The sequence below is a fragment of the Myxine glutinosa genome, chromosome 11, assembly GCF_964187855.1.
Source record: "Myxine glutinosa chromosome 11, kmMyxGlut1.1, whole genome shotgun sequence".
In the NCBI taxonomy this organism is placed as follows: Eukaryota; Metazoa; Chordata; class Myxini; order Myxiniformes; family Myxinidae; genus Myxine; species Myxine glutinosa.
The window spans coordinates 22,943,873-22,964,919 of NC_136271.1; the positions used below are offsets into that span (position 1 = coordinate 22,943,873).

General features: G+C 42.4%; 1 protein-coding gene across 1 annotated transcript in view; it reads left to right on the forward strand.

Annotated features, from left to right (window-relative positions):
* The window catches only part of LOC137416273 (uncharacterized), a 76,790-nt gene that overhangs the window by 15,840 nt on the left and 39,903 nt on the right, over window positions 1–21,047 (forward strand). The window lies entirely within an intron of this gene.

Here is a 21,047-nt window from a genome sequence, read left to right on the forward strand (position 1 = left end):
TGGACATTGTCGAGATCTTGCTGGGTCTCATTCGAGCATCAAGAGAGGGAGACTGGGTGCTACACCTGGCATCAATTCGTGCAATGATCCCATGGTGCTTCGCATATGACAGGCTGAATTATGCACGCTACCTCCCATACTACTATGCCCAGATGTCCCAGCTGCCCACCACACACCCAGACGTGTATGCTGAGTTCATGCGAGGGGGATTCTCAGTTCAACTCGGTCCCAACAACCCCTTCGGAAGAATCCCTGTCGACCAAACGACCGAAGAGACAGTTAACAAAGACACCCAGACGGCAGGAGGGACAAAGGGGTTCAGCTTGAAACCAGGGGCTGTGAGCAAGTACTACCTGACAGCTGAGTACAGGACCATGTATCTGAGAGCACTGAGGGACATGATAGGTCAGGGCAGTTCCAAACTGTCTCATCCAGATATACATGCTCCAAGGATCAGGAAAGACGAAACTGCTGTCAAGTCCCTCATAGATCTCATGGAAAACAACTGGCTGAATCCAATGTTCCCTGACAACACTGACCTGATTGGTCTGTCCACTGGCACCATGGCTCCACCCGACGTGGCCAGGGACCTTCTGAAGGCGCTTGAAATAGGAGAAGAAGCGTACCAGACATTCAAGAAGACAAGGTTAGATGAGGATCAACCATCTGTCAAATTCCACGACAAGATGTCCAAGCAAAGCCTGAAGACATTCGCCAATGTCACCACAAAGACATCCCGTGGAAAGAAAGCACATCCACAAAGTGGATGAAGATGGCAAGCTCGCCATCCACTGGATGCGTTCACCACCAGCACCAGATGTGGTCTTGGAACTCTTAGCTTGCAAGTGTGTGCGTTCCTGCAAATTGCCAAAATGCACATGCCTGACCAATGGACTGTCATGCACAGACATGTGCAAGCTACAAACCTGCAGTAACCAGAAACAACAGGAAGATGAAGAATCCTTCGAACTCGGAGACTCCGATGAAGACGAGCAGTTCGATGACTGACTATGATATCGCTAGTTTGGTACATTGACATACTCAGTATTATTCTGAAGAGCACAGGACGTGCTTTCCCTGGAAACACCCTCAGAATACATGTAGACATGTAGACATTTTGATAATGTGTTGTGTCATTTCATCTTTATGTGAAGCACTACCTGACCATACCGGGTACATAGCCTACAGTCTGTTAGTTCTGTTAGTATGTGATTTCCAACCATTTTGTATAACATTTGAGTACTAGTACTGTTTATAGCTATTGTGGCATACATGTACTTGAGATGGGCTCAGCAGATGAGCTCAGTACAGCCTCTGGACTTTCTTTCCCTTGATTCAGAAAACCGTTTGATTAATATGTGTTGTGACCTTTTCATGTTGTGACATGTTTATGTGACAATTTCCATAACAATCACGTACGTGTATTATAGTAGCTGTTGTATTCCAAAATTACACTATGTGAAGATTGTATGTTTAAAATAAGACATAAAGCGATAATTTTGGGATCTACGTTGTCTCAGTACTTTCTGATTAATATGCCCAATTAGTCCATGGGCCCGTACCCAAAATTTCACACATGGACTAAATCAATCCGAACCGTCGAACGCCTTTCACCGGGTGCGGGTATAAAATAGCTGATAACTACCACTAAGCTACCAGTCCAGAATTGCTATCACATCAGCATGTATCCCACATACATGCACCTTTCCAAAAATCATTACTAGAACTTGCCACCTCGGGTGGTACCAATTAGTGAAATTTCGGGTCCGGGCCCATGGACTATATGTTTTTATGTATTATTTTGCAACAATGCCTTTGAGGTGAATAGGACATCGTGGACTGATAGAATGACCTCCACGTAGTCCAGATTTAATGCCACTTGACTTTTTTCTTTGGGGACACCTGAAATCAGTGGTTTATACCACAAGCCTGGGGCTGATAAGTTGGCCGAGGGGTATGCCCTCCCTACGCTCCGGTATGTGTGTGCCGACCCTCGGATGGATGTTAAACGGGAGTCCCGTTTGCTGCCATTAGTTGGTGGATGTTAAAGATCCCACAGAGTCCATCGCAAAGAGTAGGTGATTTATCACCGGCACCCTCAACAAGTAGCAAATTCCTGCCATAACTACTTAATTTGGACGTCCGGCATGGCCAGCTGGTTTGTAAAAGACTCGTGCCAAACTTCCCCGGCCAATTCCACAAAAATGTGGTAATAATTTTTGGATGATAAATACGAAGACGATACAACGAGAACTCAGACTATTAGTCAGGGCCCTTAGGGATATTTTGGGGCCGTTTGGTTCAAATTATTCTAAAAGCACCAAATTTGGCCCAGATGTTGCCCATGCCATACTCTTTCGATTTTTGACGGGCGCCAAGACGGGCGCCCCCCCCCCCCCCCCGGGGGCCCGTCTTGGCGAAATACTAAATGGCCGCCACCCGGATTAGAGGAAAATCAGTTAAATAACCAAAAGGGTTGGAATCATGTACGATACCACTTTTCAGGGGTTTTCGAGGTCGAGGAATCCAATTATGTTATTTTGATGATTCGAGGTCAAGGTCAACCCTCAAGGTCATCTTAAAGGTCATTTTTGAGTCAAACATGTCGGTTTTTGAGTTTTTTGTCAAGATTTACGCGAGGTTCACCATTTTATGTTTCTGGGATGGGTAATCGAACTCTGACCTTATTTTTGACAATTAGAGGAAATATTTACATGTCTATTTCCTAATTTTCAGGCACATGCAGTTCATCAGTCTAATTACAAAGGTACGGATTTTGATGTTTTATGAACTGTATGCCATATCCTTGTGTTTAATTTTTGTGCGATCATGATCCGGGTTCATGTATACATGATTGTATACATGTCATAAATATGACGTCATAGGTCATGTGACCTGGCGGCCATATTGGATTTTATGAAAACCTTAAAAATGGATTCCTGCCTTCATTTTTCGATCGATTCATTTTGAACTTTGACCACTTATATATATATATATATATATTTTTTTTTTTTCTATACTGAATCGAGGCTCGTGAAAGAGCTGACAACCGCGAGGGAAAGACAAAGACAGTACATGGGGACCGCGAGGGAAAGACAGTACATGGGGACCGCGAGGGAAAGACAAAAACAGCACATGGGGACCGCGAGGGAAAGACAAAGACAGCACATAGGGACCGCGAGGGAAAGACAAAGACAGTACATGGGGACCGCGAGGGAAAGACAAAAACAGCACATGGGGACCGCGAGGGAAAGACAAAGACAGTACATGGGGACCGCGAGGGAAAGACAAAGACAGTACATGGGGACCGCGAGGGAAAGACAGTACATGGGGACCGCGAGGGAAAGACAAAGACAGTACATGGGGACCGCGAGGGAAAGACAAAAACAGCACATGGGGACCGCGAGGGAAAGACAAAGACAGTACATGGGGACCGCGAGGGAAAGACAGTACATGGGGACCGCGAGGGAAAGACAAAGACAAAGGCAATATTACGCCATGTGATTGGATGCATATCCTAATTATGACGTCATAGGTCAGGTGACATGGCGGGATGGACCGGTATGGTCCCCGGATCATACCGCCCTTGGCGCCCGTCAAAAATCGAAAGAGTATGGCATGGGCAACATCTGCGCCAAATTTGATGCTTTTGGAAGAATTTGAACCAAAATATCCCGGAGGGCCCTGACGCTATTGAGGATGTCAGGAATTGAATCAGAAACGAATGTGTCAATGTTAAACGTTCAGAGAAACCTACATACAATAATTTATATGTTTATGCATGTAAGTGTCTCGCAGTTTGACCAATTATCATAATAAAACTGTAAAATAAATATCCACACGATTTTGGACTTTTGAAGCACCCTGCAATATGAGAAAGTGATGTTTTATGCCAGAAAATATTCATATAGTCATGGAACTTTACTTCCATATTAATACGGTGTTGCATGCATTATACATTCCTACTTTGTTTTTTGGGTTTTATTTCTTTATTCGAGTCAATATAGCCCGACATTATTGTACAAGTGTTGTAATTGGGACTCGTCAAAGCATTTTACCTCAAACGGCAGTTATTATCTTTCTCGGGCCTTGGAGACATCCTATTTGCCCCTCGGTGTACCTTGTAGCCTTTCTTGCGCATCAAGATTGCATCTTCTGATTTTCCGATCATCCGGCTTTGTGCATCCTGCCCCTTCCTTCCCTTTTAGTGAACTAATATGAGTTTGGTTTTGGTATAATTGAATGTCATGTAGAAAGGTTTTATTTTTCTTCTCGGTGCTGTGCAGTGCATCTCTTGGTGCTAAACCCACCTTTATTGCAATGTATTTAAGCAACCTTAAATATACAATATATTCCATGAGTTTTACTTTAATGGCTTCAGCTTACTAGCTCGTAATTCACTTCCACCTCTTACAGTTGTCCTTTATGTCCACAAATGTTTTTTTTGTTGTTGTTTTTTTGTCGTTTTCTATCTTCTGCAGATAATTCAATGTAATAAGTGATAATAATTTTTCCTGATTTGCTATTGGCAGTTACTAATTCACTTTTGAAGGTAGCATTGTATCTCAGTTGGAAGCGTTGTTACCTTTGAGCTGTAAAGCCTGCGCGTTCGATCCCTACGCTATGGGATAAAAGTACTGAAAAAAGGAACTGCTTTTCTGATGCAGTGCCAGTAGGGGTGCTGTTTCTTGGAGCATTCAATCCTTTGGAAGAAGATTTAAAAATCTGGTTGAAGGCACGACCTGGTTTTTTTTTTGTTTGTTTTTTTGTATACAGAGTCGAGGCTCGTGAAAGTGCTAACATTTATCAAACAAACAAATCAAACAAACAAGCAAACAAAGTATATAAAAAGGGGAGCGGTCAACAAGATGGGGAGAGAAGGGGAGGAAGCACACAAACACAACATTTGAGAGCAGGGACATCGGGAGATGTGTGGGAGGGAGAGGGCCTGGGGGGGGGGGGCAGGATAGGTATAAAACGCAAGGACACCAAGGACTTCCAGGAAAGAAGTCGGCACCTCAAAAATGGTATAAATGGTTATATATAGCTGGTATAAAAACCGAGTTGAAGGTTCGAAAATGAAGGCACGGCCAGCTCATAAAGCTGCCCAACAGGCAAGGCTCAGGTGCAGCGTTGACACTCACCGAGTGGTTTTCATCTAAGTCTGTGCAGGTATAACATTCTAGGTGTTACGTACTCTCCCAAGCAGTGGGGGAGGGGGAGGATGGCAGGGTGGTGTTGTTGGTCAGATCAAGTGATTTTAAATTTGCATGTGTTGAGACATAACGTCATTTGCATCATCAGCATGTTTGTGATATTGTGTGGCCAGGTATGCATGTGGATGGACTGAGCTTATTTTTTTTTTAATTCATCAAATCATCATTAAGACCTCAGCACTAACTTGTATGAATTTACAATATGCAATAATCTATCTATAATTCCAGCAATCTCTGTGTGTGTGTGTGTGTGTGTGTGTGTGTCTGTGTGTCTGTGTGTGTGTTTGTTTGTTTGTCTGTGACCGCTGTTTCTCGACAACCACGGGTCCGATATACTTTAAACTTGCCAGGTATATTGCTGGGGACCCGAGGATGTGCCTTTTCAAGGTTTCATATTAATCGGACAAGTAGTTACCGAGCTATGTCCAAAAAACGATTCAACCAATCAGAGAGCAGCGAGCTATCACGTGTGCCGAACGTGCCGAACAGACTCTGCCTCGGACGGCACATTTGAGAGCGTATTCATTTATTTCACGTTGGCAAACTATGTTGGCGTTAAACTATGTTTTAAAACTAATTAAAACTAATTTGCGATTCTTTCGCTTTCCTGCGCGTTTATGCACGGGGATTGCACGCTATGGCGATTTCTTTACCAAACTCCGCAAGCCGTTCGCTTTGGACCAAACCATTTCATGTAAATAGAGGGGGGGGATTGTCACCGTACTCGCAAGCCGTTCGCTTTGGACCAAACCATTTCATGTAAATAGAGGGGGGGGATTGTAACCGTACTCGCAAGCCGTTCGCTTTGGACCAAACCATTTCATGTAAATAGAGGGGGGGGGATATAATTTTAGATATATATATAGTACGGGCATGCCCTAGTATTACAAAATACAGCACGATTCAGGTCGGTGCACTTAGTAGCCAATTGTTCATTGGGTTGACACTCGGGTCTTATCGGTTTTTTTTGGGGGGGGGGGGGGGGGTTTGTATACAGAGTCGAGGCTCGTGAAAGAGCTAACATTTATCAAACAAACAAATCAAACAAACAAGCAAACAAAGTATATAAAAAGGGGAGCGGTCGACAAGATGGCGAGAGAAGGGGAGGAAGCAAACAAACACAACATTTGAGAGCAGGGACAATTGCAAACATTTAGTATCCATGGCACGTTGATATCTCACCTATCAGACAGATAATTAAAGTGACGATTGGAAGTAGCAATTAATTCCTAAGTCTATCAACACTGGAGCTCCAAGGAACTATTATTGGCCCCACATTATTTCTGATTTTGATGAATGCCATTGCTGACTCTTCTTTGAGCTGCCCTGCTGCATTGTTTTGTGATGACCTGACTGCACTAAAGATGATTTGACTTGGAAAAGAAGAGGCCACTGGTTTTTACTCTTCAGCGAAGAGTCTGATGTGGAAATGAACAACTCTCTCGATCAAATGAATGTGTGAGCTGATATTTGGCAAGTGTTGTTCAGTCATGAGTTATTCACAGCTTTCTGCCTTGATAATTCCAGGTGTAAAGCATTAATTTTCAACAGGGTCAAACAAACTCGTACAATACCATACTTTTATGGCTCCCTTCTGACGAACTGCAACACCCTTGATCTTTTCATTATCACGTTCACACCAAGTCTCTACACTCTACAGGAATAAACATAAAAAATACAGCTCATGGAAGAGTGCGGTGACAGAGGGTAGAAGGCAAAGTACTGACGGTGGGGTAATAGGACAGCGAGCGGATACAATGAACGCCCGATGAATGAACAGAAGGAGAGACGAGCAGGAAGGAAACATACCATCTTGCAAATAGATGGGGTGAGTTGAAGTTGGGAGGCCATTGGGGTAGTTAGGATTGACGACATCATGGGTATTGTTGAAGGATGACCTGAGGTGGTGGTATACAGATTATTTGAAACCCAGGAGGGGAGAATGTGATTGAACAGATTGAGGAAGGAGGTTCCACAAGCATATAATGCATCATAGAATACTTGAAGCTTTGGTGCTCTTTCATCGCACTTACCATCAAAAGGCACCTGACTATCTTGAACCACCTTAGGCCTGAACACATTGTGGAAGACACCCAGAGACCAACTCAAAGGATGGTAGCACTACCATGTAGACCAGTGGTGGGCAACCTAAGCTAATCAGAGAGCTGCAGGTCCAGCCGTCAAACAACTTAAAGGGCGGCAAGGGACCATTTGTTGCAATTACAATCCAAAATGACAGCCAAGTTTATTATGTTGAGTTGATCTGTGAACACAGTGAAAAATGCTAAATCCAGTATGTATGCACGCATTAAATTTAAACTGAATGCTAATATTATACACAACTAGAAAGTGTAAGTTACAGCCATTTATTTGCATTTGGGTAGGATCGTCATGGAGCATCACCTTTACATTTGTCGACGCAGTCTTTGTAAAGAGCTGGATTTTATGCCTACGCTCTACAACGGAATTAGGTAAAAGATTCTGTGGTCTGATGAGATGCAAAATTGAACTCTTTGGCCTGAATGCCAAGCACTATGTCTGGCAGAAACTGAGCACAGCTCATCACCCATCTAACACCATCCCTACAGTGAGGCATGCTGATGGCATCACCATGCTTTGGGGATGATTTTCAGCGGCAGGGACTGGAGACTTGTAACGACAGAGGGAACAATGAATGGAGCCAAATACAGGCAAATCCTTGAGGAGAAGCTGCTTCAGAGTGCAAAAGATCTTAGACTGCAGCAAAGATTTACGTTCCAACAGGACAATGACCCCAAGCATACACCAAAAGTTCATCTGTAGTGGGTCTATCTTGTCAGTATGGCATGGACATGTACATAGCTGTAGTACTAAGTTGAGGTTTAGGTGAACTTTTCCTTTAATATCATCAGAATGGAGATGCTTGCACTTCTAACAGAATACCTCTCTAGAGTTAGTAGAAGTCTCATTCACATTAACTGGTGATTCAGGACCTTGCAGAGATTAGTTCTGGTTCCTGTAAAGTGTAAAATCAGGGGGGAGGGAAGGGTGCGGCGAAATGTGTTGCGGGTCGTAAGCAATCCACGGATCGCGGGTTGCCCACCACTAATGTAGACTGCATCACATGTAGCCAAAATCAGAAATGGCTTACCTCCAGACCTCATCAATCTTTGCAATGACAGATACAAGAAAAAAGTTAATCAAGCTCTCAACAGCCAATGGGGATGTTGGTTATGCGATGTGACTGTGACGAAAATATAGAACACATATGACCTTAAGATGTGAACTGATTATATTATTTTCAATAACTGGCAATTAGGGATTAGCCAAATTTGAGTTTGTGCAAATACAACTCATAACGCTGTGATTCTAGCTTCAAATTTCGTTTACCATGGTAATTTGTCCATTGTGTACTCATGTTTTTGTAATTCATGCAATATATACATGCACTGATACCAGCATCCTTTTCCTGCCTGTGATAAATATAGTGTCTTCAGAAAGTATTCACATCCCTTGACTTTTTCACATTTTGTTGTGTTACATCCTGAATTAAAAATTGATACAATTTAATTTTTTGTCACTGATCTACACATAATGTCAAAGTGGAATTTTGTCTTTATGATTTTTTTTACAAAATAATTGAAAATGAAATACAGTACAGAAATTTCCAATTTACATAAGTATTCAACTCCCTGAGTCAATACTTCGTAGAAGCGCCTTTGGCAGTGATTACAGCTTTGAGTCTTCTTGTGTATGTCTTTATCAGCTTTGTACATCTGGATTTGGGAAGTTTCTCCCATTCCTCCTTGCAGATTTGCTCAAGCTCTGTCAAGTTGGATCGGGAGCATCTGTGAACAGAAATCTTCAAGTCTTTCCACAGATTCTCAATGGGATTCAAGTCTGGGCTTGGGCTGGGTCACTCAAGGACGTTCACATTCTTGTTCTGAAGCCATTCCAGTGTTGCTTTGACTGGATGGTTGGGGTTATTATCCTGTTGGAATGTAGATCTTCACTCCAGACTGAGGTCTTTTGCATTCTGAAGCAGGTTCTCCTCAGGTATTTGCCTGTATTTGGCTCCATTCATTGTTCCCTCTATCCCTACAAGTCTTCCACTCCCTACTACTGAAAAGCATACCCATAGCATGATGCTGCCACCACCATACTTCACAGTAGGGATGTATTAGATAGGTGATGAGACTGTGCTCGGTATCAATCAGACATAGCGCTTTGCATTCAGGCCAAGAGTTCAGTTTTCATCTCCTGACACCACAGAATATTTTGATCATGCTCTCTGAGTCTTTCGCGTGCCTTTTTGCAAACTCCAGGCGTGCTGTCATGTGCCTTTTCTTCAGGAATGTCTTCCGTCTGGCCACTCTCCCATAAAGTCTAGATTTGTGCAGCGCTGCAGATTATTGTCCTTCAGACAGGTTCTTCCATCTCAGCCAAGAAACTCTGTAGTTCTGTCAGAGTGGTCATTGGGTTCTTGATCACCTCTATGACCACGGTTCTTCTTGCCCATTTTCTCAGTTTGGTTGGAAGGACAGCTCTAGGAAGAGTCTGGGTAGTTCCATATTCTTTCCATTTCCTAATGATGGAGCTCACTGTGCTCTTGGGAACTTTCAACACTCTAGAAATTGTTTTATACCCTTCCACAGATCTATGCATTCTCGCAACTCTACCTCAGAGTTCTACGGACAGTTCTTTAGACTTCATGTTAGAGTTTCTGCTCTGACATGCACTGTCAACTGTGGGGCTTTATACAGAAAGGTGTGTTTCTTTCTCAATCGTATCCAATCAATTGTATTGGCCACAGGTCGACTCCATTCAAGTTGTAGAAGACATCTCAAGGATGATCAATGGAAATTGGATGCACCTGAACTCCATTTGGAGTGTTATAGCAAAGGGGTTGAATACTTTTTGGCTGAAGAGATTACGGCTTTTCATTTTTAATTATTCTGTAAAAATCGTTCTTACAAAAAAAATCCGTTTTGACATTTATGGGGTATTATATGTAGATCAGTGACAAAATAAATCTAAATTTTATCCATTTTAAATTAAGGCTGTAGCACAAGAAAAGGTGAAAAAAGCTAAGGCGTGTGAATACTATCTGAAAGCACTGCTGTACAAGTTCATTGGCCGTAGTTACCCTTGAAAAAAAAAATTCGAATTCACGTCGTGAACAGGTTTGCTTGGAATCCAAATTGCAGTGAGTGAACACAAACGTAGTCTGTCTGTCTGATAAAGTCTGAGATTGGCTCAGCCCGAATACATGTATATTTATCCCCACACTCCCACACACAGACAAAAAAAACCGGGGGATTTTGTAATTTGCTCTGTCTGTCTGTCTGTCTGTCTGCCCATCATGCTATCTCCTCCTAAATGGTTGTGCAGAAATTCACCAAACTTGGTAGTTATTATCACCACATGGCAAGAAGGTGTAAGAGTCATATCATTTTTGCTCTGTCCTCCTTGGGTGGGGTCAAAGGTTCAAATACTGAAAAATGCAATGACGGCACATTTTAAAACATTTAAAAATGAATCTTTGTATATGCAGTTAACATTTTGGGATGCATAAAGTATGCAACAATATTTTGTATTTGACGCCCCCCCCACCCCCCCCCCCCCCCCCCCCCCGAGTTCATGCCCGAGAGGCTGGAGACTTCGGATCACAGGAAAATGGGGAAAAAACGTTTTCAAACTCAAAATTTGATATTGGGTCTATCCTGGTAGAACTTTGTGCCATCTTTTGACTTTGCTTTAGTTGGGAAGCGTGGGGATTTGCGATGGCACACCATCAACTTTGCTCTATTTTTAAATTTAAATGAAAAGAGAAGGTGAAAAAACTTTTCGATGCTAGGCCAATAGATGGAAATGACGGGAACAATCAAATGGAAGGAAGAACACAGGTTTATTTACAATTATACAGGGCGAAGAGACACAGAGCAGATACTTATTCAATCTTACTTAATCCCCGGACAAGGGCCCACTCACTCACGCAGGGAAAATAAGGAAGGACAAGTTCGCGCTCCAAACGCGCCCTGGCACCGGTCGCTCCTGGACAGCTCGCCGGGCGTGGCCCTCGGATGTTCGCAGCACGTGTGCTGGGAGCGCAGGCAGGAAGATCGTGCGTCTGTGGCCCCGGAATGGATCGTCTTCACAAGCGTGTTATTCACAGCCACAGAGCGCAGGGCACAGGGAGAGTTCGTGCACAGAGAGGGCTATAACAAGCAACCGATTGCCTTCACTCGTGACTACAACGTCTCTTTCTCACTGGGACTTGGTCACAGGTCCTCTGACTGACTCGTTCACTGGGGCACTCTCTCTCACTCTGACTGACTCACAACGCTCTCTGGGGCACTCTGCACTGGTAGACTGAGGGGCTGGGCGACTCGTGACTGGCAACCACACCTCTCACTCAGCTCTGTCTCACGCGGGGGTCCCGGGGCAGGGTTTTATGGCCCCGCCCCAGAGTCTTACCCGAATGTTCCAAGCCCCTCCTCTCGCTGCCGTTGTGAGCCACTCCCCCTGAGCGCCGATTGGCTGCTCGCCGCTTACCGGCCACTCCCCTGCAGCTCCTCCCTTCGGCCTGCCAGACTTGTTCCAGGCCTAGCACGTGGCATTCTAGCCCAAAGAACACCTAACTCACTGGCCTGCTCAACCCATACTAACACAGGAAAGGAGACTATGCTTACATTTAATAAGAAATAGCTGAGCTAAAGCGACGCTACATGTTGTGGTGCAACTACCTACGGGGGGAGTTATCCTCTATTCATAAAACCGCAACAATATATATATATATATATATATATATATATATATATATATATATATATATATATACATATATACATATATATATATACAGTCATGTGAAAAAGTAAGTACACCCCATTAAAGTTTTGACTTTTTCAACAATATTGACAGATAAAGGTGATATAATATAACAAATATCATGAAACATTTACATTTTGTAGTCCATTATATAATTTAAACAAACATAAATGCAAATTTCGCATGTGGAAAAAGTAAGTACACCCTTGGCTCGAATAGGTGGTATTGCCCCCTTTAGCAGAAACAACATCAGGTAGGCGTTTCTTATAACTGTCTACCAGTCTCTGACATCGACTGGGATAAATTTTTGCCCACTGCTCCATGCAGAATTCTTTCAGCTGTGCGATCTTTGAGGGTTTCTTGCATGCACAGCTCGTTTCAAATCCCCCACAACATCTCGATGGGATTTAGATCCGGGCTTTGACTTGGCCATTCCAGAACCCTCCATTTCTTTCTTTTCAGCCATTCCTGGGTGGATTTACTGGTATGTTTAGGGTCATTGTCATGTTGCAAGGTCGACCTTCGGTTGAGCTTCAACTTTCCAACAGATGGCCTCACATTATCCTCAAGCACCCTCTGCTACAATGAAGAATTCATAGTGGATTCTATGATGGTGAGCTGCCCAGGCCCTGATGCAGCAAAGCTGCCCCAAACAATAATATTTCCACCACCATGCTTTGCAGTTGGTATCAGGTTCTTGTGTTCAAATGCTGTCTTTGGTTTTCGCTAAACATGTCTTCTGGTACTGTGGCCAAATAGCTCTACCTTTGACTCATCTGTCCAGAGCACATTGTTCCAGAAGTGCTGGTCTTTGCCTTGGTGTTCATTGGCAAACTTTAGTCTTGTCCTGATGTTCTTTCTGGACAGCAAAGGTTTCCTCCTGGCACACCTCCCATGTAGATCAAATTTGTGCATCCTCTTTCTAATGGTAGACTCGTGCACTTTGACATTAATAGTGGCAAGAGCTACCTGTAGGTCCCGTGAAGACATTCTGGGGTTCTTAGAGACTTCTTTCAGCATCTTGCGGTCTGCTCTCAGGCTGAACTAGCTGGGACGGCCTGGCCTGAACAAGCTGGCAGTTGTTTGGAATCTTCTCCACTTGTAGATGATCTTCCGGACAGTCGAATGATTGATTTCAAATTGTTTGGAGATTTTAAAAAATCCCTCCCCAGATTCGTAGGCATCTATAACCTTCTTTCTGAAGGCCTCAGAGAGCTCTTTTGATCTAGTCATGGTGACGCCGCACACTTCAACAACAAAGAGCAAACCAAACTAAATGTCTGAGGTTTAAATAAGACAAGTTCCTCCAAGATCCTCTCTAACGATGTTCTAATCATTTGCACCTGAGCTGGTGCACCTGATTCTAATTTTAGGTATTTGAAGTAGTGATAAATGTAGGGGTGTACTGACTTTTTCACATGTGAAATATGCATTTATGTTTATTTAAATTATACAATGGACTACAAAATGTAAATGTTTCATGATATTTGTTATATTATATCACCTTTATCTATCAATATTGTTGAAATGAAGATCAAATAGCTGTATGTTGAAATATGTTGAAAAAGTCAAAACTTTACATGGGGTGTACTTACTTTTTCACATGACTGTATATACACATACACCATACACACACACACACAGTATATATATATATTGCTTGAATGTAATATGAACCCCATAGACCTCACTAAACCTCTTTTTTTTTTTTTTTAATGCCCTATACAAACTCAGGTTGTGGTCAAGTGTCATCAAAATTGTGTGTATAGTTACTGATAAGAAAGCAAATACCTATTTTGGGGGGCTCAAACGTGGATCCACTTTGATCCTCGGTCGACCCCCTTAGATACCGATTTTTTTTATTTTTTTTTAATGAACAAACTTGAGTTGCAACATACCAAAATTATTTTAGCCAAGTTTGGTCACAATCCCATCAGCACGACGATGCACCATCCCATAAGCTCCCTGGAACTATGTTACAGGTGAGCTAATAATAAACATAAAAAGTCTATCAACATCAATTTACAAGAGAAACGGAACAGGGGGAAAAAGGGATAAGGTTAGAAAGAGAAATTTCAAATAGTATAAAAATTAAAACATATATGATGGAGAAAAACGTCAAAGTCTGAGATTCGTTTGAATCGTTTAAAGGACATCCACCGTTCAGATGGCGTATTTTGCCTCCATTGGCTGATCTTCGAAGTTTAGTCCAAATTATGTAACTGAAAAACCACACAGACATGCCTGGCTTCACTGCAGTCACTGATGGAGGAATGAAGTCACTGGCATTGCAGTGCCCTGACGCCCCCAACAAAACCAATTTACACGACTTCACAATCAGCAGTAGAGGACAAGAAAAAACCTATTTCATAGTACCCAAATGCTATATCGCTAATCTTTGGGTTTGGATCCAGCACCAGGAATGGAACAGGTAACACAGGCCTGATTGTTGTTAATTAGGGTTGTCTGCAGTTCACTTATGGCCATCGATGTTTGGCACCCTTAATTTGCTAATTATCTACAATAGGACCACAGAGAGGTTGAAGACAATGGGCAGCGTGCTCCAACATGCCATGCACTCTGCTGTTAATGCATGAGTGGGTGATATTGGAATCCTTTAATAATTGGAATTCAGGATCAGATGGCTCAAAGGTAAACAGGCTAATTTTGGTCCGCCATGCACTATTAAGGAAACAAATCCCAATATTCATACTGTCCTCTTTTGGAATGTCTTGTACTTTTTGCACAGAATTGTTGGACTACATATCCATTTCATTGTCAAATTACCATAATTGAATAGAAATGGAAGATGCATTATTATTATAGTATCTGGAATTAATTTAACAATCTCATTCAACATGGTACATGAGTTACCCATACAGTTGAAAGAAATTAGTGGAACAAGAAACGTTAAGGAAAGTAAACAAGTTGGGATTGTACGAAGGAGCATTGGCTAAGTGGAGAGGGTGGCAAGGTGAAGGAGAGAACAGCAGGCCTGAGCCTCAGCCTATGCCTCCTTTGATATGGAAATGAAGTGGCCAATTATGCCACAAACTTATTGGCACGACAGCTGCCGCATGCTGCACCTTTGTTGGTGTCTTAGGGGTACACATGGGCTGGAACAGAATAGCGGATATAATCTTTGATAGTGAATTAAGAAATAGAATTGATTTTAATGTGTCTGATCAGCATTATTTAACATACACGCAAATACAGACTTGGCATTTAATATGGAATATTTTTTCTTTCTTGACTTGGGTTTACTTTCTGAACTCGGTATATCAATCTGGTGAGTTTCTTTTACGCTTCAGTGATTTCTTTGTTAAAAGAACCATGTCACTGATTGTCTGTCGCAGCAAGAAGTCAATAACAGGATTATATCACAGGTGGCGTGACAAAATGTACAGACAGGTACATTTGACGATTGGCTTCACAATCGGGTATATAAGGGTTGTTGCGTTCTGTCTTAGTGGAAAACAACTGCTGCACATCTACAAAAGTTATTGCCGCTTCCCCTGGAGATGGTCCGTCAACTCGACAATGCTGTTTCTCATTTAGTGGTGGCTTTACGAAATTCCGACATGAAACAGCGTGCTATTGCTCGGCAGTATGGCATCACTCAAGGTCAGGTGTCAAAGATCCTGAAACGAAATGCTCAGAGGGGTGTCCTGACTCCAATACCGAGGTCAGGACGTCCCCGCAGAACCACAAGGAGGGATGATCCCCAGCTGCACCGGTTAGTCCGCAATGGCCGTACCAAGTCAGCTAATCGGCTTAGGGCTGAGTGGCAGCAACTGACAAATGTGCCTGTATCCAGAAGGCTAGTCAACCAACGACTGGTTCAAGCAGGCTATCGTGCCAGGCGTCCCCTGAGAAAGCCACGTCTGACCAGACAACACCGCCAGCGCCGATTGCAGTGGGCCAGAGAGCACCGTCAATGGCAGCCAGGACACTGGAATCACGTGATCTTCAGTGACAAGTCTAGATTTCTGGTCTATCGTCAATATGGCCGCGTCCGAGTGCGCAGACGAGTGCATGAAGCCTACAACGAAGATTTTATAGTGCCAAGAGTCCAAGCTGGAGGTGGTGGGGTGACCGTTTGGGCTGCTTTTCATGCAGGGGTCAAAACTGACCTGGCTGTTCTGAATGGAAACCTGAACCAGTTCAAGCACAGGGCCATTCTGGAAGAAACATTGCTTCAATTTGTTCGTGCAGCCTTTCGAGGAAACTTTGTCTTCCAAGATGACAATGCACGGCCTCATCATGCTCGCATGATCCAACACTTTCTTGCTGCCCATGGTGTAGAGCATATGGAGTGGCTTGCCATGTCCCCGGATATGAATCCGATAGAGAACTTGTGGGCAGAATTAACGCGTCAAATCGACAACTTGGACCAGCAGCCTGCCCCTGTGCGTGAATTACAACAGGCTATTGTAACTGCATGGCAAGCGATTCCTGTCCAAACCTTGGCAAATCTCGTGAACAGCATGCCTCAACGTGTGCGTGTTCTCCTGAATGCTCGTGGGGGTTACACGAAGTACTGAACTGTATTTTTACTGTCCGTAATCCCAGTCGTAATTTAACTTTTGTTTTTGTTAAAATAAATTTTTGGCTAATGTGCAAAATAAAGAGATAATTCTGGAAAATGCACAGAAGTTTAACACAGTACTGTCCGTGAATTGAGTTCGATATCAGTTTACATCACTTTCAAGGATCAATTTATTTGCTTCGAAATGTCAAATGTGTTTTTTGTTTCTTTTAAAGGTCACATTAACAAAATCTAGAATAATTTCAACATAATTCCAATGAACTTTTGGTTCGAAGTCATCTTGAAAAGTAAGTTCACCCCCACAAAAAAAATATTCCATATTAAATGCCGTCTGTATATATATATATATTGTAGGTTTTTAAGTTTCACCACTACTTGCAAGGCAGCATGCAAGAACATATTTCATCAGCAAACTCATGACAGATTGCCATACAAGGAGCCATTTAACTTAATTTAGAATACTAGGACGTGCCCGTACGTGGGTGCCCGTTCCTTGCCAAAATCGTGCACTACGTGCAGCTTCGTTCCTTCGTTCTCGTAAACGACGACTCGATTGGGGCATTGTCTTTATCTACAATCTATCTATAAGATAGACAGTAAGTATATAGACGGTAAGTATAGATAAGATAGAAAAGTTGATGTAACAATAAGACAGTGGGAAGATACAATCGAGACAGTAAGTCGGCACTTTCGTAAGGCCGGAAGTGACGTCTTCACTGTCCGAGTGTCCGGAAGTTCGCATATCGCATATCTATCTATCTATCTATTAATGCCCAACTATTCAATTTTCGCCAACGTATTTTGGCTTTTTGCAATTTAATCGCAAGGAAAAGGAGAAAGAGAAGAGGGAAAAAAATGAAAAGGAAAAACATTCCAAACCGCGAGGGAAAACAACACGGCACGTCGACACAACAACGTGTCCTGTGATTGGCCGTACGTGGCTGCCAGTAGCTGCCCCCAAAAAAAAGCTTTCACCGTCCGGCGACTGAATTTTAGGGGAAAAATAAAACGCTCTTCGCTTAAAACAACGCCCTTCGCTCTGACTGAATTGGGACAATGTTTTTATGTTTTTAATTGAATTACTATCCGTAATGGCGCACGCTCTCACAGGAGCTCCGGAAGGTCGCATATCGCAGGAAAGCGAAAGAATCGCAAATTAGTTTTAATTAGTTTTAAAACATCGTTTAACGCCAACATAGCGCCAACATAGTTTGCCGACGGGAAATAAATGAATACGCTCTCAAATGTGCCATCCGAGGCAGAGTGTGTTCGCCACGTTCGGCACACGTGATAGCTCGCTGCTCTCTGATTGGTTGAATCGTTTTTTGGACATAGCTCGGTAACTACTTCTGCGATTAATTTAAAACCTTGAAAAGGCACATCCTCGGGTCCCCAGCAATATACCTGGCAAGTTTCAAGTATATCGGACCCGTGGTTGTCGAGAAACAGCGGTCACAGACAAACAAACACACACACAGACACACACACACACACACAGACACACACACACACACACAGAGATTGCTGGAATTATAGACACATTGCCACATTGCCACATTTGTGGCAAAGTTATACATCTTTTTTTAACTTAAAATGTCAAACTGAATGAAGACAGTCAACATTAACTATTTCCTTTTTACTTAAACTTACTTTTCCATTAGCTTTAACGTCCATCTCACTTGTAGTCTTTTGGCAAGGTCTGTGTGGCAATGGCATGACATAAAGGCTTACACAAGTTTCACAAGACATACGCAAGCACACGCTGACAATGCTTTCAACTTTTTCACGTGGAAAATGTATTCACATGGTGCACGTATTTTAAGCACGTCGTGTTCTCGGAAAGTGAATTCAGACTCCCCCTCCCTCCTCTCTCTACAAACAGTCAAATAATACCTTCGTTGTATGGACTCAGCTATATTTATTTCTTTATTACCCTGCGCTTGCAATGCTAAAAGCAGGGTTAGGCATTCAGTTGCGTACGTGTGTAGGTGTGGCATACGTGTGTCTGCGTTAAAAAAAAAATCATTTTCTCGGCAACCGTTGGTCCGATTGACACAAAATTTTTACATAGGAGCACCTCTGCCTATATAATTTTTTTTACGGCGTAGCCCATCGGGCAGAGCTGTTTATAACAGTGTTTGTCCGTCTGTATGTATGTATGTATGTATGTCCCCTCAAACGTATACCAATCAGAGCTGAGAATCTGTTCACATGACAGGGTGATGTGATTACATCTGATGTCATTACGGCGGTGCTGCAGCTGACTCTCCATGCACCGCCATTTTGATTTATATGCCGTTCATGCAGGACATATCGTCAAACCTGTCATATATCACAATCGCCATGCTCTACCTTTACGTTTTTCATTCAGTGTGAAACACAAAAAAAACGATTGTTAAAATGACCATCAAATATCAAAGCATCGGCGTTACGGCTCTTCCAACAATCCGGTATGTATCGGCCTTCGGCGTTATGGCTCACCGTCCGCTTCAGACAAATTAAACCCAGGTTTCTTAATACAGTGGTATCGTTTCAGTAGTATCGTTTTCGTAATAATAATAATATTATTATTATAGTAAATATAACCATAACACTTTAATCCCAATGTCATGAATGAAAAGTTGATGGATTGAAGCGGTGTAACCGCGGAAGTAAAGAATTCACCTCGGTTTTTAAAAAATAATATAATTTTCGTAATAATAACGTAACGTTATTATTCGAGTAAATCTAATTGTAAGACTAATCCCTTTGAAGTGACTGCAACGTTACTGGAGGTTAAATATACTGTATATCTTATATATATATTAAAGTAGCGGCAGTTTTGTGTCCGGCCGTCATGCTACGTCATTACATATATGATGTCATTACGGCGTAAACACCCGCTCACTTCGAGAGCGGCAGGAAAGGTCATTCCTCTTTGGGGTATATAGATTACAGTCTATCTATGGTCGGGTCTCAAGAATATTGGGTGTGTGTTCATTTACCAAGTTTCTTGTGGAGAGATCACCAATTGGTTAAAGCATTCGAGCAAGCACTCCATTCAAAATCCTTAAGGAACGGCTGGCTTGGCAAGCGCTAGCTAGCTGCTTGGTAAATGAGCACACCTCCAACTCTTGTGGGGTATATAGATTACAGTAGATCTTCGCTCAGTTCTGTAAGTAAAACTTACCTCATGGATGTCGAGATTCCTCCAAATTTCTTTCTTTAATGTTATATACAGCATTACCGACTGTTTAAAAAGCTAATCAGGTGTGTTTGTGCTTTATAATATTTTACAAGCCTGGCTACGCCGCTGTTAGACTTTTAGTCTTGTTTATTCATAATTATGACGTCATAGGTCACGTGATACGGACGCCATCTTGGAAAAACGTTACACCATTATATCTCCCAAACCGCTCAATGGAAAAAATTGAAACGAGGCTCATTTTCAAGTACTCACCATGGGGAATAAGATATGACGATGATGACTCCATAGGTGCCTTCATTATGACATCATAATTCGACAAGTACAATGCTTGATCTCATCAGTATGAAAACAAAATTCCTCTGCAACTGTTTGTCCGGTGGACACGAAATTTGTACCATAGGAGCGCCTCCACCTGTGGAATATTCTAATAATTATTATGATGTCATATGTCACGTGGTACAGGCGCCATGTTGGAAAAATCGAAAAATGTTGTGCCTCCATATCTCTGAAACCGCTCCATGGAAGAAATTGAAACATGGCTCATTGTAAAGTATCCCCGATTGGGAATAAGATGTGTTAGTGATGATGCCATCGCTGCCTTCATTGTGACGTCATAATTCGACAAGTACAATGCTTGATTCGATCAATATGAATTGTTTTTCTCTGCAACTGTTGGTCTGATGTACACGAAATTGTCACCATAGAAGCGCCTCCTCCTGTAGAATATTTGAATGATAATTATGATGTAATAGGTCACATGGTACAGGCGCCATCTTGGAAAAACTGAAAAACGTTACACCTCTATATCTCAAACTGCTCGATGGAAAAAATTGAAACATGGCTCATTGTAAAGAACTCCACATGGGGAATAGGTGTTGTTAACGATGCCGTCATTGGTGTCGTAATTATTACGTCATAATGTGACATGGACTATGCTTAGTCCGATCAGTTTGAAATTTATTGAGTGTGATCTATGCAACAATTATATTAGAGAATAAAAATTTATGATGTAATCGTTCATGTGGTCTGGCAGCCATATTGGATCAAAGAAAAAAAACCTTGAAAAAAAAAAAGAGTTGGCTCGCACCAGTTGACTGTGCAAGGTGAGTATACTAAGAATACCATCTAGTTTTTTTTATTTATCTACATCATAGTTCATGGAAGAGCTTCTTGTAACACTTGAAACGTAGAAATGTCTTTTCGTTACTTATGACACTGACGTTTCCTCAGTGTTGGCGACGTTTACGCAGCGCACGATCACTGCAGAAGGAATGGTAATTTTTCG